The 22,811-nt window shown below is 41.8% G+C and overlaps 1 protein-coding gene across 5 annotated transcripts in view; it reads left to right on the top strand.

Moving 5' to 3' along the window:
• Positions 1 to 22,811, top strand: part of PCNX2 (pecanex 2) — a 934,799-nt gene that overhangs the window by 17,212 nt on the left and 894,776 nt on the right. The window lies entirely within an intron of this gene.

Here is a 22,811-nt window from a genome sequence, read left to right as displayed (position 1 = left end):
CAAGTGTACAGTGTCCGTGCCAAGTCAAGTGTCCGTGAAATCTTCTGAGTCCTAGTCTGGTGTTCGTGCCAAGTCCAGTGTCTCTGACTACTACAGTACCGGTGTCCTGTATCCGAGACAAGTCCAGTTATCCAGCACATGTATGCTTCGGATTATCCAGCACAAGCCAGCTTCCAATAGTACATCACAAGCCAGCTTTCGATAGTCCGGAACAAGCCAGTTCCCGATAGTTCGGAACGAGCCAGCTTCTGATTATCCGACACAAGTCATCTACCCAGGTACTCTTGTCCTGGAGAATATTATTGACTCTCATTTGACCAGCTGCTACTGCGCTATGGCGGAGCAGCCCAGTGCGTCCACATACCCCACAGCCATGACAGTTTGCTCAGGCCATGGATCCCACTGGTCAATCCAAGACGCCGATCCAAGCAATCCAAGCAGACATGCGAGACTTTCGAGCACGTCAGGATCAGCTTCTACAATCGGTCAATGCTATTGCCACATGCTTGGCTCTTGCTTCTGTTGCTGCTTCATCTACTCCACTTCCCGCCATCACTCCAGTCGGTTCTGGGTCCGGAGTTTCGTTGCCACTTCCACTTCATTACAATGGAGATGCTAAGAGCTGTAGAGACTTTATCAACGAGTGCAAGAGCACACCTTTTCACCTCTGATCTGACCAAGGTTGCCTTTATTGTCTCGCTCCCCACAGGCAAAGCTCTGGCATGGATGAACCCTATCTGGGAACATGGGGGGGCCTGAATCTTCCAACCTGCAATTATTCTTGGAGACTTTCCGTACAGTGTTTGAAGAACCGGGCCGAACGTCTTCTGCAGCTGCTTCGTTTCTGACTCTCCATCAAGGGGAATCGACGGTAGCTTCTGATCATGCTGCACAAGTCATCTACTAAGGTACTCTTGTCCTAGAGACTATTATTGACTCTCGTTTGACCAGCTGCTACCCCGCTATGGCAGAATGGCCCAGTGGGTCCACATACCCCACAGCCGTGATATAGGGCATACAACTAGACTCTTAAACCCAGAGTATGCAGGCATTTAAGTCAATAAAATACAGATTATACCAAAAAAATTTGTATACAATTATAATCAGCTCCTCATTCTCTATAACATGCTGCCTGCAGATTGGACATCTTTTTTACATTACTGGTTCCCTTTAAAGGCAGTCTATGAGTAGATCTTAACTGCCAAATGGCTGACACTGCTAGGTATCTATCAGATAAGGATTATGGGTTAGTGGAATAATTGTTTTATTCTGCCATGCGCCATGCCCGCTGAACCAGGAAGATTTCTGAATCGTTCGCACCAACCCTTCCCCACTCCTATGCAGTTGATTGACTGTTGAATTAACTGCATAGAAGAGGGGAAGTTTTGGAGCTCTAGATGTTGTACTATTCCTAGCTCGGTGGGCACGGCGTAAAATCTTATGCATAATGTGAATTCTGAAGAAGCACAAAACATGACCCCCTGAAAAAGGGGCATGTATCAGCAATTGAAACACACAAAGACAACTCAGAAACAGACAACAAAAACGGCCTGAAGAAACTATTCGATGGCGTCAAAACTGCAAATCGAGCTAGGCAGAATACTAAACGATATAAGGCTCAAACAACATACATGATGAAAATCTTGTTGCGAAACATTCATGTGGCAATCTTAACCAAATTTGGAAATTTTGTATTGCGAAAGACTTTCCAGGAGAAACACCTTCCGAAAGTTCTAAATGTTGCTCCAAAGGAATAGTAAAATTAGATTGCGTTTTGAATTTCCACATTAATTAAACAACATGAAATATCAGCATTGGGATTCCAAAAACGTTATTGCTAACATACGGTCAATTCATAGTTCTCTTTCATTTGCATTGATGGAAGCACAAATGGCATCTCCGCTATATTATGGTCCTTACTGTTTTAGAATAAATGAATCAATATATCATTGTGCATGAACATTGCATCCTAATAATCGTGAGCAGCGCAAATATGCTCAATTCTATATTCTTGATCCTGATGAAGATGCAGCCCAAAGAATGCAAATGGCAGAAAATATTGGTTACAATAAAGATCTATTGCAAACCTTAAGAACGTTCATGACACAAAATAATCTATTTGCAAAAGCATGTAAAATGCTTTGAGGTTGAGCAAGAGAGTATTAAAGATACTCAAATGAATAATTCTGTTCCTTCTAATGTATCAATGGCTATTATTCAAGATCGCAGAAATTATCAAAATAGATATAATAAAAAAATATGAAGCAACACGTAGAAGGGGTCAACGTCTTCTGCCCTGAGAGTATTGTCATCCCTTAAAGAGGCTATGTTACCAGATTATAAGTGGCCTATATTTTACATGATGTGAACGGCGCTATAATGTAGATTACAGCAGTGTTTTTTATTTAGAAAAACGATAATTTTTGACGAAGTTATGACCTATATTAGCTTTATGCTAATGAGTTTCTCAATGGACAACTGGGCGTGTTTTACTATATGGCCAAGTGGGCGTTGTACAGAGGAGTGTATGATGCTGACCAATCAGCGTCATACACTACTCTCCATTCATTTACACTGCAGATACCGATATAGCTATATCGCTATGTGCAGCCTCATACACACACTATAACATTACTGCAGTGTCCTGACAATGAATATACATTACCTCCAGCCAGGACGAGATGTTTATTCAGAATCCTGACCACTTCTCTGCACTTCTCTGTGATTTACAGCACAGCACAGCGAGATCTGGCTGTGAACGACAGTTTACAGCATAATCTCGTGAGACTACACCTGCTATGCTGTAAATCACAGAGACGCTACAGAAGTGGTCAGGATTCTGAATACACATCACGTCCTGGCTGGAGGTAATGTCTATTCATTGTCAGGACACTCCAGTAATGTTAGTGTTTGTGTATGTGGCTGCACATAGCGATATAGCTATATCGCTATGTGCAGAGTAAATGAATGGAGAGAAGTGTATGGTGCTGATTGGTCAGCGTCATACACTTCTCTCCACAATGCCCACTTGGTCAAAAAGTAAAACACGCCCAGTTGTCCATTGAAAAACTCATTAGCATAAAGCTAATATAGGTCATAACTCTGTCAAAAATTATCGTTTTTCTAAATAAAATACACTGCTGTAATCTACATTACAGCGCCGATCACATCATGTACAATATAGGCCACTTATAATGTGGTGACAGAGCCTCTTTAAATGCTTTTGCATTTTGTATTTTAATGTTTAGAGTTTTTTTTTAGAGCCCATTGTATTTTTTGCACATATAGGGGGTAAAGTGGTGACACACAGGGGACAATGATGGCATACAGGCAACAGTGGTGGGATACCTAGGGGACAGAGTGGTGGCATACAGGGGACAGTGATGTCATACAGGGGACAGAGTGGTGGCATACAGGTGTCATATTAGGGGGCAGACTTTTCTAGAGCCCATTGTATTTTTTCACACATCGTTCAAATATAATTTAGTGTTAGCCACTGTCTATGTAAAAGAGCTTATAATGGGACGTTACATAACTTACTCATTTATTTTTATTTCACATTCTTTTGATTTGAAATTTTGCTGTATCCAATGGAAATAAATCAGACACGTATTCTCCTTGTTCATGTCACCTGAAGGTGAAGCGGTTTAGTGATATGCAAAGGTGAACCCTGAATATACGGTCTCTGAATGTAGTTTTATTTGGGCAGGTGTAAACTGTATTTTTGTTGTCCAGGAAATGGGCACTTGTATATTTGCCCCTAGTTTGATTTTTTTCTATTCTTGTGTATTTGTCAGAGAATGTTGATAGATGTGGTCTGGGCCTCTGTATCCATCCAGGTAATAATGCAAAAATCTTTGGGGTTCAGCAAACAGCCGTTGTACTATTCTGTTTCTGTAACACACAATTACTTCTAAAGGGGTTTCTGAAACAGTGTATCTCAGCGAGCTCAGCTGTTTCCAGGAACTCTGACCACCTCTGCACCACTGGGGATGGTCCCAGATCTGGGACCTGCATCGATTAGACATTCATGTCATATCCTATGGATATACCATGAATGTCTGAGATTGGAAGACCCTTTTAATCGGTTCAGAACCAGGCCCCGTTTAGCCATATTTAGCACACCTTAGTTAAACAGCTAAACACTGTTGAAGGGGGTTATCCAGGGACCAAAAATTGCATTGCAATAATATATTTATGTGAAATGAAGTAACTTACTAATATACTTTAAATTAAAATTCTGTACTAAATGGTGCAGTTCAAACCTTGTGAACTGTTCCCGGAAGTGCTGGAGCTTTTCTAATAATGATGATGCTCCGACACGACCCCCACGAGACTTAGGGCTTGCTTCATGTGCTGTTCGTGAACAAGACCGCAAGGGGCTGTCACATTGCCTATTGCTTGAGTCCAGAGCAGAGCATCAGCTAGTTCTTTTCTCGGGACTCCAGCACTGCTCCCAAAGTCCATATTTGGTAAATGTATGGGTTTCCTATCGCTGGAGTTCCCGAGCAGAGCATCAGCTGATGCTCTGCCAGGGGACTACAGCCCTTCTGCCAACGTCACTGTCACTATCCATATGTGGACAATGACGTTGGCAGCAGTACTGGAGTGCCCCAGGAAAGCATCATCTGATGCTCTGCCTGGGTGACTCCAGCACTTCTGCCAATGTTACCGTCCATATATGGACAATGACATAGGCAGCAGTACTGGAGTCCCTTAGCAGAGCATCAGCTGATGCTCTGCCCGCGGACTCCAGCCCTGCTGCCGACGTTACTGTCCATATATGGTCATGGACTTCAGGGGTTTCCTATCGCTAAAGTTCCCAATTCATTTCTGGGGTCAAAGTGCAATTGTGGACCAAAATCGGCCTCAAATGCGCATGGTACCTCGTACACTCCTGGTTTGACTCGGCTCGTACACTACTCTTGTTGCTCACGGTGTTGCCGTGGGCAACTGCCCCATTTCCCTTAGCTTCTGTGTACCCTTGTCTGTTTGTCTGTTGTGCACGTACCGTCGCCCAGTTGTACGCCGTCGCCAAGGACGGGTCGTGCAAGTAGGCAGGGACTGAGTGGTGGGTCGATTAGGGCTCACCTGTCTGTCTCCCTACCCCGGCCATTACATCCCGTATCCGGCTTCCCGTATCCTGTTACTGTGTTTGTTCCTAAGCCTAAGCCTTTAGTTGGAGTCGAGTATGTCTCATCTGCCACGTCTGGTATCATCTGCCATGTATGGTGTCATCTGCCACATCTGGTATCATCTGTCACGTCTGGTGTTATCTGCTACGTCTTGTGTCATCTGCCACATCAAGCTCCATCTGTGTGAAAGCGTCTGCTATACTTCGTGTCTGTCTGGACTCTTACAGGTACTCTTGTGCTAAAATAATTTTGCACACTGTTTGGCCAGCTTCCACTTCGCTACGGCTATGGGGTCACTTCCCTGGGCTTTCCACTGTACCCTGGTACATCAGGTGTTTTGTAAATTCAAGATGGCGCCCGAATTGTAATCCAGCAAAATCTGTGCTGCAAAAGCCAAATGTCGCTCTTTCCCTTCGGAGTCCTGCCATGTGCTCAAACTGCAGTTTAGGGACACATATTGGGTATTGCCGTAGTCTGAAGAAATTGAGTAACAAATTGCGTGGGGATTTTATCCTATTATGCCTTGTGAAAATAAAAAATTGAGGGCTAAAACTATATATTTTTGGAATTTTTTTTCACTGCCCAATTCTAATAAAATCTATGAAACGCCTGTGGGGTCAAAATGCTCACTACACCCCTAGATGAATATCCTGAGGTGTGTACTTTCCAAAATTAAGTAACTTTTAAGGAGTTTCCCCTGTACTGGTACCTCAGGGGCTCTGCAAATTCGACACGGCGCCCAAAACCAATCTTGCAAAATCTGCATGCCAAATGGTGCTTCTGCCTTTTCGAGCTGTTCAGTTTATACAAACAACAGTTTATGACCACATATGGGGTATTTCTGTTGTGTTGCTTTGTTCCTTCATAGTAGTCAGCAGACAGCCGTTTCAGCCTCCTTGCACTGTGATCCCCTCCGCAGCTAGCTCAATTAATAAGGCCCGCCGGCCCCATTGCAGTTAGTTTCCTGGTTCTACGGCAGCCATCTTCGTAAAGGCACTCCGACCTATATAGAAACTGAAGGTAGTGGTTTTATGAGATGATTTTAGTTTGCAAAGGCATAGAAATCAGGCCATATACTAGCACCATTATTTTCTATAGGGGAAATAACTCCAAAAATCGGTGTGTTTTATATAAAACATTTACATAATGTGGCTACATCTTATTCCGTTGCTCCGTGGTGCCAGCTCAGTCTATTCAGGAGATAACTGTGACCCAGCTGTCTAACCCCTTAACTCTGCCACAGCCATTTTTAATTATTTTTTTATTTTGGTTTTCTCTTCCCCACATTACGAAATCAATTTCTCATCGATATAGCCATATGAGGGCTTGCTTTTTGTTGAGACGAGTTGTAGTTTTTCACTGCACCATTTATTGCGCATAATGTACTGGGAAGCTGAAAAAAACTATTCTTTGTGCAGTAAAAACGACATGTTAACTTTATTCTGCGGGCCAATACAACTATATCGATACCAAATTTATATTGTTTTATTATGTTTTACTACTTTATTTATTAAAAATAAAATTTGTTTTGTATATCTGTGTTCTGGGAGTCATAACTTTTAAATTTTTCAGTCGATTGAGCTTTGTGAGTGCTTATTGTTTGCGGGCAGAGCTGTAGTTTTTAATGGTGCTATGGTTTGGGGTGCATTCGTCTTTTTGATCACTTTTTGTTCCAATTTTTTGTGGGAGACGAGGTGACCAAAAAACTGCAACTGGAATTATGGTGTGGGGTGGCATAATGTACTGTAGCCGGACCCCTCTAGTCTTAATTTCAGGTACACCAATACCTCAGTGTTATATTGATTTGGTCGTGGAACCAATGGTACGGCCATTTCTCCAAAGTGTCACAGAAGTCGTTTTTTAACAGGATAACTCCAGGCCACATGTTGCTCATTTCACTGTGAGCAGCTTGGCCTAAACGTGCTACCATGGCCTGCAGCGTCTCTGGACTTGTCTCCCATCGAGCATGTCATTGCTCGGCAATTGCAAAGGGAGCTGCCAGCAGCCAATCTTAAAGATTTGCGTGCCCAAGTGCATTCAGCATGGCATAACATTCCTCAGAAAACCATTAATAACCTCAATGATATCATGTCAAGGCTTGCAAGTGTGTGTATTTCTACGTGTGGCACTCATACTCGATACTGAATATATCAAGATTATTGGATATTTTGTTTCCATTTTTTCTCTTTTGCATGTCATTAACCCCTTCAGGACACAGCCTGTTTTTGCCTTAAAGACAAAGCCGATTTTTTCAAATCTGACGTGTCAATTTTTGTGGTAATAACTTTGGAATGTTTGTGCCTATCTAAACGATTCTGAGATTGATTTCTCGTTAAATATTGTACTTTATGTTAGTGAAAAACTTTGGTCGATAAATTCAATATTTACTGAAAAACACCAAAATTTTGAGAAAATTTCGAAAAAGTATCGCTTTTCTATATTTAAATGTATCTGCTTGTAAAACAGATAGTAATACCACACAAAATAGTTACTATTTCACATACATCATATGTATACTTTATATAAAATTATTTTTTTGAACGTTCTTTTCTTTTTCTAGGACGTTACAAGGCTTAGAACTTTAGCAGCAAATTCTCACATATTCAAGAAAATGTCAAAAGGCTATTTTTTCAGGGACCAGTTCAGTTGTGAAGTGGCTTTGAGGGGTCCATACAATACAAACCCCCATAAATCACCCCATTTTAAAAACTGCACCCCCCAAAGTATTCAAAACAGAATTAAGAAAGTTTCTTAACCCTTTAGGCGTTTCACAAGAATTAAAGCAAAGTAGGGGTTAAATTTACAAATTATTTTTTTTTTTGCAGAAACTCATATTTAATCAATTTTTTTCTGTAACACAGAGGGCTTTACCAGAGAAACACAACTCAATATTTATTGCCCAGATTCTGCAGTTTTTAAAACTATCCCACATGTGACCCTAGTGTGCTTATGGTCTGACACAGAGGTCTCAGAAGCAAAGGAGCACCTAGAGGATTTTGGGGCCTTCTTTTTATTAGACTATATTTTAGGCACCATGGCAGGTTTGGAGAGGTCTTGTGGGGCCAAAACAGTGGAAAAACTCTCAAACTACACCCCTCAAGGAATTTATCAAGGGGAATAGTGAGCATTTTAACCACACAAGTTTTTTGCTGAATTTAGTGGAATGAGGCCGTGAAAATGAAAATGTAAATGTTTTCCAATAAAACGTAGAAATTTTCAATTTTTACAAGGCATAAAGGACAAAAAAAACCCCCCAAACAACAACATTTGAAATGCAATTTCTCCTGATTACAGCAATACCCCATATGTGGTAATAAACTGCTGCTTGGAGACACGGCAGAGCTCAGAATTGAAGGTGCACCATTTGGCTTTTGGAGCTCAAGTTTTGCTGCAATGGTTTTCGGGTGCCATGTAACATTTGCAAATCCCCTGTGGGACCAAAACAGTGGAAAACCCACAAAAGTGACCCCATTTGGGAAACTACACCCCTCAAGGAATTTTTCGAGGGGTACTGTAATAATGGGGGTAGGGAAACAGACAAGTGAGCCCTAATCTACCCGCCACTCAGTCCTTGCCTACTTGAAACGACCCGCCCTAGGCGACGGGGTACAACTGGGCGACGGTCGCTACGCTCAATAAGTGCACGACAGACAAACAGACAAGGGAACACAGAAGCTAAGGGAAATGGGGCAGTTGCCCATGGAAACACCGTGAGCAACAAGAGTAGTGAACGAGCCGAGTCAAACCAGGAGTGTACGAGGTACCAAATGCAGAGCAGAAGAGTAGTGAACAAGCCGAGTCAAACCAGGAGTGTACGAGGTACCAAACGCAGAGCAGGAGAGTAGTCAGTAAGCCAGGGTCAATATGAAGCAAGGACAAATAGTTCAAGAAGCTGCAGCAGGGCCAGGAAACCAAACGAGAAGAATCACAAGCAAGGAGGAACAGGAAAGGCAGGTATAAATAGACAGAGGGCGGGAGCTAGCTCCGTCTGGCCAGGCTGTGATAGGCTCTCCCACTCCTAAGCCTGCCATCCTGAATGGTGGAAGATGGAGTCAGTCTCACAGACATAGAAGCAGGTGCAGACTGATTACCTATGGGCGTTGATACAGAAGCTGTGCCTGTCAGATCCTTTACAGGTACATTAGGCATTTTGACCTCACAGTTTTTTTGCTGACTTTAGTGGAATTAGGCCGTGAAAATTAAAATCTAAGTTTGTTTCTAATAAAATTTAGTTTAGCTCAGATTTTTACATTTTCACAATATATAAAGGAGAAAAAACACCCCCAAGTTTGTAAAGCAAACTCTTCTGAGCACAGCAATACCCAATATGTGGCAATAAACTGCTGTTTGGACCCACAGCAGGGCTTAGAAGGGAAGGAGCACCATTTGGCTTTTGGAGCTCAAATTTTGCTGGAATGGTTGGCCAGGTATGATGTCACCGAGTGGGACTAAAAAATATAATTAAATACAGTTAAATAAAGCAAACGGTGATGGACTGTCTTCACGAACGGTGCAATATTATTCAGATAACAGATGTGTAACCTGAATCTTTCATTTTCTATCTGACTCATCAACAAGTTATCCTGTATGTTTTCAATCTGTAAAAAGTTAAGCAATATGTTATGGGACTTTCTATGTAACTAGTTATTTATCCTGCCAGATGCCCTGATTATCACTCTCGCCCAATATGCATACTAAATGTACATGAGGGGATTTCTTATACTTAGAGCTTATTCAGATGAACGTGATATACGTCAGTGCAACGCACGTGATTTTCACGCTTGTCGCACGGACCTATATTAGTCTATGGGGCCGTGCAGACAGGTGCGTGATTTTTACACTTCGTGAGTCTGCAGCGAAAAACTCACGACATGTCCGTTCTTTGAGCGTATTTTGCGGATCACGCACCCATTGAAGTCAATGGGTGCGTGAAAATCACGCATGCCACACGGAAGCACTTCCGTGGGACGCGCGTGATTCGCGCAACAGCTGTGAAAAGGATGAATGAAAACAGAAAAGCACCACGGGACATCCAAACGGAGTGTCATAATGATGGCGTCTGCACGAAAAGCACGCAGCCGCGCATCATACGGGGCTGACACACGGAGCTGTCAAGTGCCTTTTGCGCGCGCAAAACGCCTCGTTTTTTGCGCGCGCAAAATGCACACGCTCGTGTGAATCCGGCCTTAAGGTTACTCTTAGTTTACCTACCCCTATGTAATCAGTTTGTAAAATATTACGTAAGAATATGTACCGAATTTATTGCGGTTTATACTCCATAACAGGAAAATAGGATGCTGGTTTACTTTTGTTAATTGTTCTCTTGTATTATCTATAGACTATATAGATGATTTCCTTTTATTCCACACTGTCGCACCTGCGATATAAGTTACTATATACCATATTTGGTGTAGATACATCATATACCTCGACATACTTGTACTTAATATTTGAGAAATTTTACTTATTGTACACATATGGGTATACACACTATACTTAATTAGTTAGCTTGGTTGCTGAGGTTACAAGTTTAGTTGTATCTTTTATTATTTTTTTCAAGCAGCGCAACTGTAAATGACAGTAAATATTTTGTCTTGAATGTAAAGGGTCTGGGAGACACCCACAACAGAAGACTGACTTTTTCTTTCATACGTAATCATGGACCGCAAATAGTTTGTCTCCAGGAGACTCACCTTACAAACTCCACCACTCACTGGTTAAACAGAGCATGGATCCAATGGGCAGCCCATTCTACTCATAGTTCTTATTCAAGAGGAGTTTCCATCTTGGTACTCAAATCGGTTAGATGGTAACCGGATGAGGTTCGAGAAGACCCGGAGGGCAGTTCAATATTTATACATTTCTGGATAGAGGGCCAACCCTTTGTAATAATTTGACTGTATCTTCCACCCCAGACACCTATGTTTTTTTATGAGGCAGCAAGATTTGCAACACAATATCCTACGGCGAGTGTGATTTGTATGGGTGATCTTAATCTTGTGTCGGATCCTACAAGAGATAAATTCTATCCGAGAGTAATGCCCGCACGTGTCCCTACGATGTCTCCTCTGTCTGGATTTCTAGAGGAGATGAGCTGGCTTGACATGTGGAGGCAGCGCAATACAACCTTAGAGGAGTTTACCTGCTTTACTCCCAGGAGAAATTCACTTTCTAGAATCGATTATGTATGTGGTAAACCTAAATCGTACTCTGTTAGACTCGATTTCTCACCTACCTCGGGCAATATCGGATCATTCACCTATAATTTTTCAGCTCATGTTACATTCACTGTTGGTGTGCGGAGGACCTAGGAAGATATCTCCATTTTGGCTTTCTCTATTTGGTGAACACGATCTCAACTGGATCAATTGAAAATGTTCTTGGATGACAATTTACCATTTGACAATCATTCGGCCTTGTGGGACACATTTAAGGCCTATCTACAAGGCTGTTTACAATCCTCAATTTCGTATATTACAAAACACTCCTCTAGAGAAGAAGAGTTACTGGTAAATACCTGTGCGCATCTGGATACTACGTACATTACTGACCCCTTGACTTTCAATCAACATCAATGGCTGCAGAAAGGTAGAGAATATTTACATTTTCTTCACTAAAAAACGGAGCGATAGACCTTCTTTACTAATCAGAGCAACTTTGAGTCAGGAAACCAATCTAGTAGCCTACTTGCACATCTTATTCATCAGAACTCCGCTTCTCCCGCTATAATTCGTATTAAACCTCCATCAGATGATATCTTCTATTCTAATATGGATATACTTACATGTTTCTCCAAATTCCACAGAGATCTATATGCTTCCAAATTGCAGGTCTCTTGTACAGACATCCAAGATTACCTGACCGAGATTGATATACCTAACTTGAATTCTTCACAGAAAGACTTCATGGATGCTCCTATCTCTATTGACAAATTGACAGAAGCTTTGTCTTTAATGGCCAAGGGTAAATCGCGGGGATGGACGATATACCGCTAGAAGTATTCGTTAAATATCAAGAACAACTACCAAATTTGCTTGCTATCTTACATACATCGCTGGAGAGGGGAGTTTTACCTACCTCATTTTATGATGCCACCATTATCGTGATTTTGAAACCGGATAAATTCCCTTTGGAGAGTGGTTCATATAGGCCCATATCCCTGCTCAATATGGACTATAAAATACTAATCAAAGTCCTTGCAATTTGGCTGAACACAGTAATTTCTGGCCCAATCCATTCTGATCAATCTGGATCTATACCTGACAAAAGTACGTCCGATAATCTCAGGGGAGTTCAAGCTGTGGCGCAAATAATGCCGGAAACGTGACTCCCTCGAATGGCCCTACCTTACTAAAGTGATTTCCAGCTTCAGTTAAGGCCCTACATTTATAAATTGGATACAGATTATATACAAACAGCCCAGAGCTACCGTAGCTTTGAATGGATTATTATCAGCCTCCTTCACACTTGGCAGAGGTACAACACAGGGGTGTCCCCTGTCACCCTTACTTTTTGCTTTTGCAATGGAACCACTGGCCATAAAAATACAGATGGATCCTAAGGTGAGCGGTATTTCTCATAAATCTGGTGAAGAACGTATAGCCTTGTACGCAGATGACATAATGCTCTTCATCTCCTGCACACAAAATCGGCCTCAAATGCGCATGGTACCTCGTACACTCCTGGTTTGACTCGGCTCGTACACTACTCTTGTTGCTCACGGTGTTGCCGTGGGCAACTGCCCCATTTCCCTTAGCTTCTGTGTACCCTTGTCTGTTTGTCTGTTGTGCACGTACCGTCGCCCAGTTGTACGCCGTCGCCAAGGACGGGTCGTGCAAGTAGGCAGGGACTGAGTGGTGGGTCGATTAGGGCTCACCTGTCTGTCTCCCTACCCCGGCCATTACATCCCGTATCCGGCTTCCCGTATCCTGTTACTGTGTTTGTTCCTAAGCCTAAGCCTTTAGTTGGAGTCGAGTATGTCTCATCTGCCACGTCTGGTATCATCTGCCATGTATGGTGTCATCTGCCACATCTGGTATCATCTGTCACGTCTGGTGTTATCTGCTACGTCTTGTGTCATCTGCCACATCAAGCTCCATCTGTGTGAAAGCGTCTGCTATACTTCGTGTCTGTCTGGACTCTTACAGGTACTCTTGTGCTAAAATAATTTTGCACACTGTTTGGCCAGCTTCCACTTCGCTACGGCTATGGGGTCACTTCCCTGGGCTTTCCACTGTACCCTGGTACATCAGGTGTTTTGTAAATTCAAGATGGCGCCCGAATTGTAATCCAGCAAAATCTGTGCTGCAAAAGCCAAATGTCGCTCTTTCCCTTCGGAGTCCTGCCATGTGCTCAAACTGCAGTTTAGGGACACATATTGGGTATTGCCGTAGTCTGAAGAAATTGAGTAACAAATTGCGTGGGGATTTTATCCTATTATGCCTTGTGAAAATAAAAAATTGAGGGCTAAAACTATATATTTTTGGAATTTTTTTTCACTGCCCAATTCTAATAAAATCTATGAAACGCCTGTGGGGTCAAAATGCTCACTACACCCCTAGATGAATATCCTGAGGTGTGTACTTTCCAAAATTAAGTAACTTTTAAGGAGTTTCCCCTGTACTGGTACCTCAGGGGCTCTGCAAATTCGACACGGCGCCCAAAACCAATCTTGCAAAATCTGCATGCCAAATGGTGCTTCTGCCTTTTCGAGCTGTTCAGTTTATACAAACAACAGTTTATGACCACATATGGGGTATTTCTGTTGTGTTGCTTTGTTCCTTCATAGTAGTCAGCAGACAGCCGTTTCAGCCTCCTTGCACTGTGATCCCCTCCGCAGCTAGCTCAATTAATAAGGCCCGCCGGCCCCATTGCAGTTAGTTTCCTGGTTCTACGGCAGCCATCTTCGTAAAGGCACTCCGACCTATATAGAAACTGAAGGTAGTGGTTTTATGAGATGATTTTAGTTTGCAAAGGCATAGAAATCAGGCCATATACTAGCACCATTATTTTCTATAGGGGAAATAACTCCAAAAATCGGTGTGTTTTATATAAAACATTTACATAATGTGGCTACATCTTATTCCGTTGCTCCGTGGTGCCAGCTCAGTCTATTCAGGAGATAACTGTGACCCAGCTGTCTAACCCCTTAACTCTGCCACAGCCATTTTTAATTATTTTTTTATTTTGGTTTTCTCTTCCCCACATTACGAAATCAATTTCTCATCGATATAGCCATATGAGGGCTTGCTTTTTGTTGAGACGAGTTGTAGTTTTTCACTGCACCATTTATTGCGCATAATGTACTGGGAAGCTGAAAAAAACTATTCTTTGTGCAGTAAAAACGACATGTTAACTTTATTCTGCGGGCCAATACAACTATATCGATACCAAATTTATATTGTTTTATTATGTTTTACTACTTTATTTATTAAAAATAAAATTTGTTTTGTATATCTGTGTTCTGGGAGTCATAACTTTTAAATTTTTCAGTCGATTGAGCTTTGTGAGTGCTTATTGTTTGCGGGCAGAGCTGTAGTTTTTAATGGTGCTATGGTTTGGGGTGCATTCGTCTTTTTGATCACTTTTTGTTCCAATTTTTTGTGGGAGACGAGGTGACCAAAAAACTGCAACTGGAATTATGGTGTGGGGTGGCATAATGTACTGTAGCCGGACCCCTCTAGTCTTAATTTCAGGTACACCAATACCTCAGTGTTATATTGATTTGGTCGTGGAACCAATGGTACGGCCATTTCTCCAAAGTGTCACAGAAGTCGTTTTTTAACAGGATAACTCCAGGCCACATGTTGCTCATTTCACTGTGAGCAGCTTGGCCTAAACGTGCTACCATGGCCTGCAGCGTCTCTGGACTTGTCTCCCATCGAGCATGTCATTGCTCGGCAATTGCAAAGGGAGCTGCCAGCAGCCAATCTTAAAGATTTGCGTGCCCAAGTGCATTCAGCATGGCATAACATTCCTCAGAAAACCATTAATAACCTCAATGATATCATGTCAAGGCTTGCAAGTGTGTGTATTTCTACGTGTGGCACTCATACTCGATACTGAATATATCAAGATTATTGGATATTTTGTTTCCATTTTTTCTCTTTTGCATGTCATTAACCCCTTCAGGACACAGCCTGTTTTTGCCTTAAAGACAAAGCCGATTTTTTCAAATCTGACGTGTCAATTTTTGTGGTAATAACTTTGGAATGTTTGTGCCTATCTAAACGATTCTGAGATTGATTTCTCGTTAAATATTGTACTTTATGTTAGTGAAAAACTTTGGTCGATAAATTCAATATTTACTGAAAAACACCAAAATTTTGAGAAAATTTCGAAAAAGTATCGCTTTTCTATATTTAAATGTATCTGCTTGTAAAACAGATAGTAATACCACACAAAATAGTTACTATTTCACATACATCATATGTATACTTTATATAAAATTATTTTTTTGAACGTTCTTTTCTTTTTCTAGGACGTTACAAGGCTTAGAACTTTAGCAGCAAATTCTCACATATTCAAGAAAATGTCAAAAGGCTATTTTTTCAGGGACCAGTTCAGTTGTGAAGTGGCTTTGAGGGGTCCATACAATACAAACCCCCATAAATCACCCCATTTTAAAAACTGCACCCCCCAAAGTATTCAAAACAGAATTAAGAAAGTTTCTTAACCCTTTAGGCGTTTCACAAGAATTAAAGCAAAGTAGGGGTTAAATTTACAAATTATTTTTTTTTTTGCAGAAACTCATATTTAATCAATTTTTTTCTGTAACACAGAGGGCTTTACCAGAGAAACACAACTCAATATTTATTGCCCAGATTCTGCAGTTTTTAAAACTATCCCACATGTGACCCTAGTGTGCTTATGGTCTGACACAGAGGTCTCAGAAGCAAAGGAGCACCTAGAGGATTTTGGGGCCTTCTTTTTATTAGACTATATTTTAGGCACCATGGCAGGTTTGGAGAGGTCTTGTGGGGCCAAAACAGTGGAAAAACTCTCAAACTACACCCCTCAAGGAATTTATCAAGGGGAATAGTGAGCATTTTAACCACACAAGTTTTTTGCTGAATTTAGTGGAATGAGGCCGTGAAAATGAAAATGTAAATGTTTTCCAATAAAACGTAGAAATTTTCAATTTTTACAAGGCATAAAGGACAAAAAAAACCCCCCAAACAACAACATTTGAAATGCAATTTCTCCTGATTACAGCAATACCCCATATGTGGTAATAAACTGCTGCTTGGAGACACGGCAGAGCTCAGAATTGAAGGTGCACCATTTGGCTTTTGGAGCTCAAGTTTTGCTGCAATGGTTTTCGGGTGCCATGTAACATTTGCAAATCCCCTGTGGGACCAAAACAGTGGAAAACCCACAAAAGTGACCCCATTTGGGAAACTACACCCCTCAAGGAATTTTTCGAGGGGTACTGTAATAATGGGGGTAGGGAAACAGACAAGTGAGCCCTAATCTACCCGCCACTCAGTCCTTGCCTACTTGAAACGACCCGCCCTAGGCGACGGGGTACAACTGGGCGACGGTCGCTACGCTCAATAAGTGCACGACAGACAAACAGACAAGGGAACACAGAAGCTAAGGGAAATGGGGCAGTTGCCCATGGAAACACCGTGAGCAACAAGAGTAGTGAACGAGCCGAGTCAAACCAGGAGTGTACGAGGTACCAAATGCAGAGCAGAAGAGTAGTGAACAAGCCGAGTCAAACCAGGAGTGTACGAGGTACCAAACGCAGAGCAGGAGAGTAGTCAGTAAGCCAGGGTCAATATGAAGCAAGGACAAATAGTTCAAGAAGCTGCAGCAGGGCCAGGAAACCAAACGAGAAGAATCACAAGCAAGGAGGAACAGGAAAGGCAGGTATAAATAGACAGAGGGCGGGAGCTAGCTCCGTCTGGCCAGGCTGTGATAGGCTCTCCCACTCCTAAGCCTGCCATCCTGAATGGTGGAAGATGGAGTCAGTCTCACAGACATAGAAGCAGGTGCAGACTGATTACCTATGGGCGTTGATACAGAAGCTGTGCCTGTCAGATCCTTTACAGGTACATTAGGCATTTTGACCTCACAGTTTTTTTGCTGACTTTAGTGGAATTAGGCCGTGAAAATTAAAATCTAAGTTTGTTTCTAATAAAATTTAGTTTAGCTCAGATTTTTACATTTTCACAATATATAAAGGAGAAAAAACACCCCCACGTTTGTAAAGCAAACTCTTCTGAGCACAGCAATACCCAATATGTGGCAATAAACTGCTGTTTGGACCCACAGCAGGGCTTAGAAGGGAAGGAGCACCATTTGGCTTTTGGAGCTCAAATTTTGCTGGAATGGTTGGCCAGGTATGATGTCACCGAGTGGGACTAAAAAATATAATTAAATACAGTTAAATAAAGCAAACGGTGATGGACTGTCTTCACGAACGGTGCAATATTATTCAGATAACAGATGTGTAACCTGAATCTTTCATTTTCTATCTGACTCATCAACAAGTTATCCTGTATGTTTTCAATCTGTAAAAAGTTAAGCAATATGTTATGGGACTTTCTATGTAACTAGTTATTTATCCTGCCAGATGCCCTGATTATCACTCTCGCCCAATATGCATACTAAATGTACATGAGGGGATTTCTTATACTTAGAGCTTATTCAGATGAACGTGATATACGTCAGTGCAACGCACGTGATTTTCACGCTTGTCGCACGGACCTATATTAGTCTATGGGGCCGTGCAGACAGGTGCGTGATTTTTACACTTCGTGAGTCTGCAGCGAAAAACTCACGACATGTCCGTTCTTTGAGCGTATTTTGCGGATCACGCACCCATTGAAGTCAATGGGTGCGTGAAAATCACGCATGCCACACGGAAGCACTTCCGTGGGACGCGCGTGATTCGCGCAACAGCTGTGAAAAGGATGAATGAAAACAGAAAAGCACCACGGGACATCCAAACGGAGTGTCATAATGATGGCGTCTGCACGAAAAGCACGCAGCCGCGCATCATACGGGGCTGACACACGGAGCTGTCAAGTGCCTTTTGCGCGCGCAAAACGCCTCGTTTTTTGCGCGCGCAAAATGCACACGCTCGTGTGAATCCGGCCTTAAGGTTACTCTTAGTTTACCTACCCCTATGTAATCAGTTTGTAAAATATTACGTAAGAATATGTACCGAATTTATTGCGGTTTATACTCCATAACAGGAAAATAGGATGCTGGTTTACTTTTGTTAATTGTTCTCTTGTATTATCTATAGACTATATAGATGATTTCCTTTTATTCCACACTGTCGCACCTGCGATATAAGTTACTATATACCATATTTGGTGTAGATACATCATATACCTCGACATACTTGTACTTAATATTTGAGAAATTTTACTTATTGTACACATATGGGTATACACACTATACTTAATTAGTTAGCTTGGTTGCTGAGGTTACAAGTTTAGTTGTATCTTTTATTATTTTTTTCAAGCAGCGCAACTGTAAATGACAGTAAATATTTTGTCTTGAATGTAAAGGGTCTGGGAGACACCCACAACAGAAGACTGACTTTTTCTTTCATACGTAATCATGGACCGCAAATAGTTTGTCTCCAGGAGACTCACCTTACAAACTCCACCACTCACTGGTTAAACAGAGCATGGATCCAATGGGCAGCCCATTCTACTCATAGTTCTTATTCAAGAGGAGTTTCCATCTTGGTACTCAAATCGGTTAGATGGTAACCGGATGAGGTTCGAGAAGACCCGGAGGGCAGTTCAATATTTATACATTTCTGGATAGAGGGCCAACCCTTTGTAATAATTTGACTGTATCTTCCACCCCAGACACCTATGTTTTTTTATGAGGCAGCAAGATTTGCAACACAATATCCTACGGCGAGTGTGATTTGTATGGGTGATCTTAATCTTGTGTCGGATCCTACAAGAGATAAATTCTATCCGAGAGTAATGCCCGCACGTGTCCCTACGATGTCTCCTCTGTCTGGATTTCTAGAGGAGATGAGCTGGCTTGACATGTGGAGGCAGCGCAATACAACCTTAGAGGAGTTTACCTGCTTTACTCCCAGGAGAAATTCACTTTCTAGAATCGATTATGTATGTGGTAAACCTAAATCGTACTCTGTTAGACTCGATTTCTCACCTACCTCGGGCAATATCGGATCATTCACCTATAATTTTTCAGCTCATGTTACATTCACTGTTGGTGTGCGGAGGACCTAGGAAGATATCTCCATTTTGGCTTTCTCTATTTGGTGAACACGATCTCAACTGGATCAATTGAAAATGTTCTTGGATGACAATTTACCATTTGACAATCATTCGGCCTTGTGGGACACATTTAAGGCCTATCTACAAGGCTGTTTACAATCCTCAATTTCGTATATTACAAAACACTCCTCTAGAGAAGAAGAGTTACTGGTAAATACCTGTGCGCATCTGGATACTACGTACATTACTGACCCCTTGACTTTCAATCAACATCAATGGCTGCAGAAAGGTAGAGAATATTTACATTTTCTTCACTAAAAAACGGAGCGATAGACCTTCTTTACTAATCAGAGCAACTTTGAGTCAGGAAACCAATCTAGTAGCCTACTTGCACATCTTATTCATCAGAACTCCGCTTCTCCCGCTATAATTCGTATTAAACCTCCATCAGATGATATCTTCTATTCTAATATGGATATACTTACATGTTTCTCCAAATTCCACAGAGATCTATATGCTTCCAAATTGCAGGTCTCTTGTACAGACATCCAAGATTACCTGACCGAGATTGATATACCTAACTTGAATTCTTCACAGAAAGACTTCATGGATGCTCCTATCTCTATTGACAAATTGACAGAAGCTTTGTCTTTAATGGCCAAGGGTAAATCGCGGGGATGGACGATATACCGCTAGAAGTATTCGTTAAATATCAAGAACAACTACCAAATTTGCTTGCTATCTTACATACATCGCTGGAGAGGGGAGTTTTACCTACCTCATTTTATGATGCCACCATTATCGTGATTTTGAAACCGGATAAATTCCCTTTGGAGAGTGGTTCATATAGGCCCATATCCCTGCTCAATATGGACTATAAAATACTAATCAAAGTCCTTGCAATTTGGCTGAACACAGTAATTTCTGGCCCAATCCATTCTGATCAATCTGGATCTATACCTGACAAAAGTACGTCCGATAATCTCAGGGGAGTTCAAGCTGTGGCGCAAATAATGCCGGAAACGTGACTCCCTCGAATGGCCCTACCTTACTAAAGTGATTTCCAGCTTCAGTTAAGGCCCTACATTTATAAATTGGATACAGATTATATACAAACAGCCCAGAGCTACCGTAGCTTTGAATGGATTATTATCAGCCTCCTTCACACTTGGCAGAGGTACAACACAGGGGTGTCCCCTGTCACCCTTACTTTTTGCTTTTGCAATGGAACCACTGGCCATAAAAATACAGATGGATCCTAAGGTGAGCGGTATTTCTCATAAATCTGGTGAAGAACGTATAGCCTTGTACGCAGATGACATAATGCTCTTCATCTCCTGCACACAACTCTCTTTGCCTAAGGCAATGAATCTAATAAATGTATTCGGTGACTACTCCGGACTTCGAATTAACTGGACAAAGTCAGCTATAATATTTCTTAACCCTGAGGTTACGCAGCCTATTGGCTCTACTTTAGAGGGACTTACAGTGGTTAAAAGTTTCAAATATTTGGGAATCCAAATTGCCAAATAGGCGAAACAGACCCTTCCACTAAACATTCATCATCTCTTAGCAATGTCATGATCTAGGGCTATGTGGACCCACTAGGCCGCTCCATCGTAGCTGAGTGGCAGCTGGCCAAGTCACAGTCTATACAAAGTTCTTTGCACAAGGGCACCTGAGATAGTCCAGACAGTAGCAGAGGCTTTGGCACAGATGGAACTTGACGTGGCAGGTAGTGCCAGACATGGCAGATGATACCAGGAGTGGCACGTGACATCAAACGTGGTGTATAACAGCAGGCGTAGTAGATGACACCAGATGTGGTGTATAACAGCAGGCTTAGCGGATGACACCAAACGTGATGTATAACAGCAGGCGTAGAGGATGACACCAGACGTGGTGTATAACAGGATGTGTAGCAGATGACCCAACGCGACTCCGCCACTAGAAAAGGCTCAGGAATAGAGATGAGCGAACTTATGATAAGTTTGGTTCGGCTGGTTCGCCGAATTTCTTGAAAAAGTTTGATTCGGACCGAACCTGTAATTCAAGAAAGCCCATAAAAATCGTGTATGGAGCTCCCGTAATGACGGGTGGCTACATGTGGGCACCCGGCATTACGGCAGCGTTGCTAGGCGACGTCAGTAAATAGTCACTGTCCAGGGTGCTGAAACAGTTAACTGATCGGCAGTAACTCTTTCAGCACCCTGGACAGTGAATTCCGATCACAATATAGAGCAACCTGTAAAAAAAAAAAAAGAAAAGACGTTCGTACTTACCGAGAACTTCCTGCTTCTTCCTCCAGTCCGGCCTCTCGGCCGTTGCCTTGGTGACGCGTCCCTCTCGACATCCCTGGATGACGTTTCAGCCAATGTGACCGCTGCATCAAATCACAGGCCAATCACATGCTGCAGCGGTCACATGGACTGTCGTGTCATCCAGTGATGTCGGGCTGGATGTCAAGAGAGGAGACAAAGAATGGACAGAGGCAGCACTTCCAAAAAGAGCAAGAGCTATTTATTCACCCATGCGACGTTTCAGTCCAACTGGACTTTTTTCAAGCATAAAAACACACATCAAGTCATAAGTATATAAAGGCTTGCAAAGCCCAATTGAAATTAAACAGTGATTAAGACAAAATCCAATATAAAATTGATGATACAAAACAAAATACAATATTAAAGATAAATATGAATGCCAGTGTACATGTGAATATACAAAGTGATAAATAAGGGACTAGTACAGAAAAAAGACAGTCCTAGGTACATTAAAGTGTTAATGACATAATGACTCACCCAGATGTATATAATAAAAACATTCAAAGTTGTCAATAGCAGAAAACCGAAACAAGGGCTCGTTCCTCTAGGTCTCAGCTGTCCAGTATGTGTACAAATGTATTGCACACCTGTGTAATGAGACTATCATTACTATTTGCAATGCATAGCGAGATCCCGCGAGATCGCGGGTGGCTATTCCCGCGCATGCGCATTCGATAGCACGGCAGCCATCTTGGCCAGAATTTGCTATCTTAATTTCGCGCATGCGCAGTATGAATTCCAGTAAGCGGCGGCCATTTTACAACCTGGAAGAACATATTACGTCCAGGAACGTAACTAGAATGGAACAACAGGTCAGAAAATGTTTCAAACAGAGGATTTTATCAGCAATAAACATTTAGTATGGGATTAATAATATGGCCATATATTGTTAGTTATATATATTTAATAGGTATGCATCCGGATAAATAGTCCGAAAATGTTAGAATAGGGGAGTTAATCAGCAGCAACACACATTGTATAAAATAAGTGCTTATACTGTATAATGTTATTATATATATGCAATAAATATGTATCCATCTAAATGTATAAGTATTAGAGGAATAACGCCTCAAAATATGAAATAAACAATGTAATAATGTTACAATGTGTGTACACATGTAGATACTCCCCTAAAT

This window comes from Rhinoderma darwinii, chromosome 4, assembly GCF_050947455.1.
Source record: "Rhinoderma darwinii isolate aRhiDar2 chromosome 4, aRhiDar2.hap1, whole genome shotgun sequence".
Classification (NCBI taxonomy): Eukaryota; Metazoa; Chordata; class Amphibia; order Anura; family Rhinodermatidae; genus Rhinoderma; species Rhinoderma darwinii.
This window is presented reverse-complemented; position numbering and strand designations above follow the sequence as displayed.